Consider the following 9,483-nt stretch of genomic DNA (forward strand, 5'->3'; position numbering starts at 1 on the left):
CAAGCTGTGGAGGCCTTTGTTTGCAGATCTCAGTGGCAATAGCCTTGAATGAGAACACAGAGGTATAAATCTAATCGCTGGTTAACAGGACTGTCTATTGCATGTTTTACCAAAGAAAACATGGGTTTTTTTTCTGGTTTTCAAGAAATCAAATCACTTGCTTGGCTTCAGGAAGAGGGAACTGAGCTGAGCATTCTGTGACCTTCTCATAACCACAACATAGTCCTTCCTTCATTTAACTCAAAAAATGCTGTTGATTTAAAAAAACCCCCATGGACTACCCTGTAAAAGAGTTTTGACTGCTCCCTGCAGTTGCAGGAAGGATCATGTGTTGCACACAGCACACATAGAAATATGCAACTCCTTTGAACGTGGTTCAGCTACTTCCAATGACCTTCCTGCCTCCTATGCACAGGCTGCTCCCCTCTGCCCTCTCGCCCAGTCTGACTCCATTTTACACTGAACATAGTAACTTAGTCGCAGAAAATTTTGGAACTAAATAATGGCCCATACATCTCTGTAAAACACTTAATATATTATTTAGGTTAACTAATGTAATAGATGATTGGAAATCAAGCTCTTAACCTATCTAAAGATTTCAACAGCAGTCCAGATACAGAAACAATCATGAGGAAAGGATGACTGACACAAAAATATTTTGATTATGTTAAACATAGAGAATAAATTGGGTGTTTGCTGCTAACATTACCTTGTATCCAATATCTATCTGTCTACTCAACAACAACATCAGATAATCTCTTCTTTAAGCCTAAAACATCTTTGTGGCTTAAGATATATGACTTTGGCAAAAGATACATTCAAAATGTAAAATAGCACTCTATCATGAAAGCTGTCTATATGATACTGCCTTAAGGCTCTTCTCATTCCATCATTTTTCCTCTGTTATTTCTACTCTTCTTTTTCCTGCAGATAAAAAAAATTTTCTTTGAGAATGCTTATATTTAGCCTACATAAATACATTTCTAATTTTCAAAATGGGATTCTTCTTGTTATTTTTTTTTCTTCTTTTTTCCTTTCTTTTTTTGCTAGAATGCAGGAGATACGTCTGCCTATGCACCTCTAAGTTAAAGGTGGACAGAGAGGGCTGCTGGTTGCTGTCCATCTCTTCTCTCTCCGAAAGAGGAACTCGTGATCACTCCCTGCCGTTGGGGCAGGGCTTTATCACTGGGCAATGCCCTTCCCAAAGGAGACCACTTTGGCTACCTTTTGCATGTGCCTGTGTGCAAAAAATGTTTGGCTCCAAACTGGTGTGAGCATTGTACACAATAAAGCCCGTAACCAGTTCCCTCCTGAAAATGTTTTTTTATTCATGCAAAGATGGCTGTTTAAGCAGTGGGTGTTGGGTGTAACCTGACTTGAAGGAAGCACTCATGTATACAGGGATGTGAAAATGAGTCATTTCTGTCCTTCTCCTTTCTAGCAGAAATTCTAGTAAATTCAGAGTTACTGGTGAGCCCTTCTGTGCTCTGTGGAGCAGCAGAGCCCCTGCATCTGAAGGCTGAGCACTACCAAGCCATGAGAGCAAAAGGCAGCTGAAGCAATCGGAGCACTTTGAAGAGAGCAAGGTAAAGGCTGTGGGTGAAAGTCCAGGCTGAAACCTCAGCCTCTGTCATAGGTATTTTGATACTGGAACTAGTGTACCTTGTAGATAACATCATGGTGCTGTTCGTCAGAGACTGCAGTCTGTCAGTACTTTCTGTACTGTCTCAAAACCAGCCCTCACTGCAAACTGCTGAAATTCTTCTGTTAAAGTTTTTTCCCCTCCTTACTTAAAACAGAAACTTTCACTTCTGCTATTTGACCAGGAGCTTGAGTGCCTTATGAAACCTGGGAACCTTTCTTTGAAAACATAGAGATACATGATCCTTTCCTCTAAATGTATACTTTCATCTCCTGAGCTGTGCCTGCAGGACTGCTGCTGTGTTTTCATTCAAGTGCCAGTCAGCTGTGGGGCTGGTGTGTTTGCTCCAGTTTATTGCTGATTTTAAAACAATACCCTGCTGTGTGCTATAAGAGAATTACCGTCTGCGCCAGAACCTTCATTCCTCCCTCTCTTACACATATGGCCACTTGTGAGCAAGGGGAGGAATTGTAAATATATTTTTTTAACTGGGAACGTGTCTAATCTAAGTCCAAGAATGCATCAGAAAATGATAAGCCTTGTGTGTGTGTGTGTGTGTGTGTCTGTGTGTGTGTGTGTGTGTGTGTGTGTTTGTTTGTTCGTTAGTTGTTTGTTTTTAACCAAGCAGGTGGGGACAGGTGTGGTGCACCCGCAGGCTGGCAGTTCTCAGTTGCAGATGCCCGTTCCCGGGGCAGCGCGGGGAGCTCCCGCTGCCGTGTGGCCGCGCGGTGTCGCCGTGGGAGCGCCGCGCCTCCCGCCCGTCCCACCGGCAGCGGTCCCGGGCGGCGGTGGGAGCCGGGCACGGGGCCAGCGGCGATGGATGTTCACCGCAGCCCCACGGCGTGCATGATCGGCCCTCGCCAGCCCTGCCCACCTAGCAGAGCCGCCCGCTCCGGGGGAGCTGTCCCTGCCCGCGGCGGGGAGGCCGGATGGAGCTACGTGATCGCTAAGGGCCCTGCCAAGCCAAACCACTCTGCGAGCCTACGCGCATTTCAGCATTTTAGGAATACTACGCGCTGTTTCACCACAGCGATTTCACTCCCGGTGCATCCCGCCTGACTCTTCACGCAGCTACACAGTTCTTAGGCAAGTCAAATTCCAGTATTGGCATTAAAATGAAGCAACACAATAATACACCTGACTACTCCAATTCAGTTCAACAGAAAGCAACACGCTACTAGACCTAAATAAATCAAGTCTTTAGCTAATAAACTGCAGGTGGAGAAGGAGTTAAGAATTAAAACAAAATACCTTTTTCTAATTTAAAATGCCAAGTGGAAGTAACAGACAGCTGTTAGAAAGCTACTCTTGTCAGTACTGCAGTCTTAAAATCAGTACTTCCTCAAATAGTTAAGAAAGAAACTTTGTATTGTTGGCCATTAATTTAAATGTAGTGACAAATTGCTAAACATAATGAGGAAAAGGTACAGTAGCTTTCTGCTGGAGAATTCAGGAAGAAGAGCATCTGTTAATACAGTCCTGTGACACAGTAGCAGGAAGGATTTAGTGGGATAGTAGTGGTGAAATGAATATGAAATAAAGAAACAAAACCTATTGGATTTCTGTCACGAGAGACAATACACTGCAATCTATACATTTGATGAACAACATTTAAACTGTATTTGTGTAAGTAAGAAATAGTGTCTTGCAAAATGGTGGGATATGGTGTGACCACAAATGGAAACTTAGTGGGTGAAGAAACTTTATGGAACTGTGGGTCACATTCTGAAAATATTTGCAAAGCTTTTAATTTGTGTTACCAAAATTGGTTTTGTGGGTTGTTTGGGTTGGTTTGGTGGTTTGTTTTTTTTAAAAAAAGGGGGAAGAGGATGGTCTATTTGGTGGGATTTCTTTACTAATCAGTTGCTTAATATTTAATAAGCAGCAGCTGCAGCAGGTCACACACCAGAAGCAGCTTATTTAAGCACTGCATCTTGCTTTAAAATGTTTTTTCTGAGCAAAGCAGCATCTGCTAACTTATGTGATAACTCTCCTGGTTTTGTTTTGTTTGGGGTTTTTTTGTTTTTTGTTTTGTTTTTTATATGGGTATTTGGGGTGTGGGGTTTTTTGAGGATTCAGGCCAAATTTGATTACTCTTCCATTGACTGAGCACTCAGAATACTGAGAACATGTAAGTAATAAGCTGCCTATGCCAAAATGAGTGAATAGGTTTTCTTAGGTCGAGGAAGAGCTAAGTAACTCTTATGCCCTGGTCTTAACAATTTTATCACATACTGTTAGTCTGTAAGTATGTGAAAATACTGTAAATATTATAAAAGTACTAAACATTTTAAGTGTTTACATACAGTAGATACAGCTCTAACCATAATATGAGGGAAATGGACAAAACTTGATAATGATTTTCCAGATAAAGCATTTGTAATCTGTGAGTTAAAATAGTGATTTGTTTGTTTGTTTGTTTGACTTTTGCATATTTTTTCCCCAGTTGGACTGATTAATTATGTAATTAATTTTTGAGTCTTTGCATTTGAGTTTAGCACACTTGCCTTCTTGCTGAGCCCAGTAAAATGTTGATGCCCTACCACTAAGGATGGAATTTGTATGTTTAGGAGGTCTCTTCAAGATTGTTTTGTCTCCCCTGAAAGCAGTTTCAGAAAAAAGCTTCTAATATTGAAATCACATGGGGTTATTCTGATCTTTATTTAATTCCATGTAATTTAATTTGAACTTTTCTTTATTTTTTTCTTTAGAGAGGTGAATTTCACCGTGCACAATGTTTACTGGGCTTAATTTCTAGAGCAGTCTATTTCAACACACCTGAACATACACAATTATTGCTAAAGTCTTAGTTTGACTTTCTGCAATCTGTCTGTACTAGTTTCATGTATTTTCTTTTGGCAGATACAGTATTTTAAAGACTATAATTGCACCTTTAGTTCTGTGGAATTGTCTCAGCCACAGAACAAGGTGGAAGTGAATGAGTGTAGTACAGTAAACATGGTTTCAAAACCAGCTTGAACATAGTGTCTTACAAAAGATCCTATATGAAAAATACCAATTAAGTTCCCGTAACCAACGCAGATAATGAGGTGGACTACTGCGAAATTATAGATGAGCTGATAAATTGCTTTCTTAAGAAGGAAGATCTTTTACAAAAGTGTTCCAAGGTAACTGAGGCGAATGTAAACATCCAGTGCATTCCTCATCATTTCTGTATTAAGCTTCAAGCTTATGGGTTACAGTATCTGGCATTCTCCTGACCTCTGTGTTAAATTACCTTCAGGACAGTCAGAATTTCACTCAGATGTTGGCTTTCTTTAATGCTATTTAAGCCTCAGAAGCTTTAGAAATTCTTTCATGGGACAAATGCTTTTTATTTGACACCACCCTCCAGGGGCCTATTTCCTGTTTACAGATTAATTTTCACCAGGTTTCCCTTGTTGCTTAACTGTCTCATCAAATATCTGTGTGTTGTACACTATAGTTTATTTGCCAGTAACCATGTGAGTCAGTGTAAGTGACCAGACACATCTAGGTATAGATAAGCCCTTCGTGTTCTTCCTGCATGCCCTACGCACTGCTGTAAGGGAGCAGACATCACAAACCAACAAACTTTCTGAACCCTGAACTACTGCTTTAATAACTAAAGTTAGACATGCATTTTTGGATGGAGTCAGCTAAGAAAATTTAACAGAGGTTGAGCAGGAGTCCCTGCCTTGTGCATTATATAATCCATTTACTTGTTAAGCAATTAACAGTAAGAAAAGGGCATTTTTTTACCAGTACTGGAGTTTAAAAGCCACATTGTCTGTAGGCATAAATCCAAAGTTCTTAAAAAGTTTGGCTCACTGTCAATAACCAAGGGCCATTGAGGAGGTATTTTTCCTGTAGTTGTTAAGGAGAATACCTAACAAGTGCTAGTGTCTCTACCCATTGTTGCAATAACTGTGTTGGTAAGAGACTTGGATTTTTCCATGCTGTTGAAAACTAGGTGCACAGCTGTCTGGAAATTGCACTGAGATTATACCTGTAAATTTCCAGATAGATTTCATCTTGATGCATTTGCTGATGTTCTTCTTGTCTCCTCATATTCTGTATTCTTTATTTTGTCTATTCTTGGAGAAGGTATGTTTTTCTAATACCCTACTGAGAGGTTATTTAGAGAAATTTTGCACCTGTTTAATTAGTAATGCTGTTTTGAAGCTCACCTGACACTTCTTACTGTAAGGCAGTGTTGTCTTTCAGTTATCACCACACCCTAACAATTTGACTACCATTTCCATGCTAGTTCTCTAGAAAAAAAAATGAAATCCAATTATAGTATTTTCAGAAACAAACTAGAAAAATGTACTTGCTTGCAGTAAATTCTTCAGTGCTTTTCTTGAGAATACTCCAACATTTTAGGTTTTGCAACAAGTGCTTGAGTTTACCAATGAAGTAGCCTTCACACCGAGTACAAAGACACATTTGTGACTTTCCAGAAAACCTTTCCAAACTGGCTCAGTTGTATGCCTTTGTAAAATGTTTTTATGTGGTCACTGCCATTTCCTAAAAGTGACATTGTCTGAAACCTGCTGTCACTGAGAGAGTGAACCTCTTGCAGTTCCTGTGTGGGCCCAGCCTGTGTACGTGTAATTGTTGCAGGTAAATGAGTATGTTGAAAGCCACAGCACGACTCATGTAATGGTTGCTCCAGCTGCTTTTCATTGGTTAAGCACTGCCCAGATCAAAAAGCAGAAATTGCCTCCCATATAATCTGTTGACTACTTTGGTGACACATAAATGGATGGAAACATCCAATTTGAGTCAAAACCAGAAGAAAAAGCAAGGGGCACAGTAGTTCATTATTATACAATGTTATGTCGTATTGAGGGAGTGCTCAAGAGGTTGAATTAAAATTTTGGGGACAACTTAAAGTTTTGTGTTTGTTTTGTGGCTTTTGGAAAGCTTAGCTTTGCAATGGCAGTAACTGTGTTTTCTGTGATCTACAGTTACTGCCAAAGCTGAGTTGCCAGTGGTAGAGGATAGCTGTGATCAAGAACTGGTGGACTCTATAAACCTGTCCTCCCAGGAGTTTGTATGCAAAAATCTTGCCTTTCCCATGCATTAGTTGCACTGTTATAGCTTTGGGAATTGTTATGTTTGGGGGTTTAATTAATGCATGGGAGCTTTTTGATACTTCTGTGGGTTGGATGAAACTCCATGAGAATTGATGTCCATGGCTGTCACCCTTAGTTTACAGATATCTCAAAAGGAAAAAGAAATTAAACTCTATTATAAAGGCAGGATGTTGGAACATGGAGATGCTCCATGGATCAATGTTCAAGGCCAGAAAACATGTGGCTCAAAGAAAGTGCCTGTGGAGCTTTGATTAAGTGTTGAGGGAGCAGAGAGGAGGTGTCAAACAGTAAGAAAATACTGTCCTTTGCTGTTCTGAGAAGCAGGATTTTGTATGGTCTTTGGATATGGTTGGGGTATCCTGTTACTGAATACTGCATTTGAAAGATTTCTTTACTCCAACATTAAGTTATCATTGCTAATTATCCAGACTGAAAAAAGTCAGAAAACTGTGTTCCTAACATTTCTCAGCCAAGTGGAGAACTGGTCCTGTAATCCAGCACTTGAGTTATTCACAGTGCTCTTCTGGTGGTACAGTCTGGTTGATAATGATTTCATGTTTCTTAGCAGAGCAAGGGGTCAGACCCTAGTGTTCTTCTCTGTTCATCTCAGAATGAGATGAGAGAGAGTTACATGTCAATGATAGATAGTTGCTAGGCTACTTATGTTTAAAAAGATTAAAATCTGCAAGAGGAAACATACTATATTAAGTCCTATTTATACTTTTTATACTTTTCCTTCATTTATTTAGACAGCAGCTATAATAATTTTATTGTATTTTTTCACATGCCTTTGACACTACATTTTCATACTTTCAAGTATTATACTTTTTCAGGGTTTTGAGATTCTTTACTATTTACTTTTTTGAGTATTACACTTTTAATTTGTTTGCGTTCCCCAAGATAAGACACAAGACTCGGGTCAAGTGTGCTTACCTGATTTAGCCCACTGTGTATGCTAGAGCTGAGATGGAAACACAGCCCCATCCTGTTACTGCTGATCCCCTGGGAAATTAGGCTGGTGGTTGGTGGATATGAGTAGCAGTCAATGAGCAGCCTATCCAGCCAAATGTATGCTCTTTTAAAACAGCTGAAGGAGTCTTGTAGTTTAAATACGTCATTAAATGCTAAATCACTAGTGATCTTTTCAAAAGGAAAAAACACATTCAAGAGAAGGCATACGTTTTTACCAAGCGTTCTTAGTATGGTCTGGTATATGTCCCCTGCTACTACCCAGAGCATGTCCCTCTAAGGTGTCATTTCAGTAGGAAAGAATGAATGACAAAAAGCCAAAAAATTGGAAAGGCCTTATTATACTGTATTTCCAAAACCAAATCCAAATCAGTCTGAAAGTGGTCTTTGTCAGGTGCCAAACAGAGAAACTTCAACAGTGAAAAAATTAACAAAAGAGTCTTCTTTATTGAAGTTTGCATCAAAACAAAGTCTCACCCTAACGTTACAGTGGGTGAGTGTTACCCAACAGGCTGCACCACCTTCCAGCAGTAAACATGCGTAATAAACCTTGGCACAGCTTTGGAACAATCCCTTGCTGATCTTTTGCTTGGGATGTGTTGGCCCAGAGCTGGGACAGGATGTAGGCAGGAATGAGAGGCAGTGAGGAGTCAAGCACTGACACTGCTGCTTCATGTCAGTTGAGGTTCTATTAAGTGGATACACTTCCAGTGCAGAAATATAACATTTAAGCATCAGTATCTTTAAATTTCAAGTAGACATATGATATCAACAACATAATACCTTTTAAGTTGCTAACAGCCATGTTTATCCCCACAAGTTTTCTGTCCCTGTCTGCATTCTTTACAGGATTTTCTTAACTGGACTTCCAATTAAGTTTTTATTTCTGTTGTATTGCTGCTCCTACTGTATCAGTTTCATTTCTGGTAAGCATTTCAACAGTAGACCTTGTGAACAGAACTGTCTGTGGAAAAAATTTACATGTGACAAAATGCTTCATAAATTGTCAATCAGAAACATCTTGTGTGGTTTAGGTAATTCTCCATTCTGTTTTGGTCTTTTTTGGGGGGTGTTGCTTGAAAGGGAAGGAGGTCTCCTTTTTTTTTTTTTTTTTTTTTTTTTTTCCTTTCCCCCCGTAAGTTTTTGAGTATTTTTGAGGGTTTTTTTTTTTGCTGGAAGTTTGGAATGGGAAGCTACTGAGCACACAGACTGGTCGACATTCCACCAGTTGGGAAAATTGCCTTACTCATACTGGGACACCTATTGCCATGTGTCTGTCACACTTAACAAGTAAGGCAAGCTGGTTTGCGTCTGATCAGGAGGGGAGAATAAAGTACACTGAATTCACACTTGCTCTCTTTGCATCAGCAGTATGTTATCTTAGGGAAAGGGCAGCTAGAACTGCTGTGCCCTCAAGAGCATTACAAAGGGAAAGCCTTGAGAAAGCTGTGTCCTCGTTTTCTGCAAGACCATCTTTAGCCATTACCAGTTCTTAAGTTTTTACTGGGGAGATTATTGACTGGCCAAATTTGTGGAACCCACTGCACATGGAAAACACGGTGTTTTGTTTCTAGGCGCTCAGACTGCTAGAGAAGTTGGAATGAGCGTAGGAGGTTAAGGGACGGGCTGCTGCCGGGAGCCAGCGCCGCTATCGGCCCCGCCGAGCTGCTGGCACGGGCCGATAACGGGGGGTGACCCGCGCCGGCCCTGCCCGGCCTCCCGCCCCGCGGGGCGCAGCGCCGGCTGCGAGCAGGGGTTGGCGGCCACGAGGGGCGCCCCAGGAGCGGCCGG

This window comes from Sturnus vulgaris, chromosome 7, assembly GCF_052056855.1.
Source record: "Sturnus vulgaris isolate bStuVul1 chromosome 7, bStuVul1.hap1, whole genome shotgun sequence".
Lineage (NCBI taxonomy): Eukaryota > Metazoa > Chordata > Aves > Passeriformes > Sturnidae > Sturnus > Sturnus vulgaris.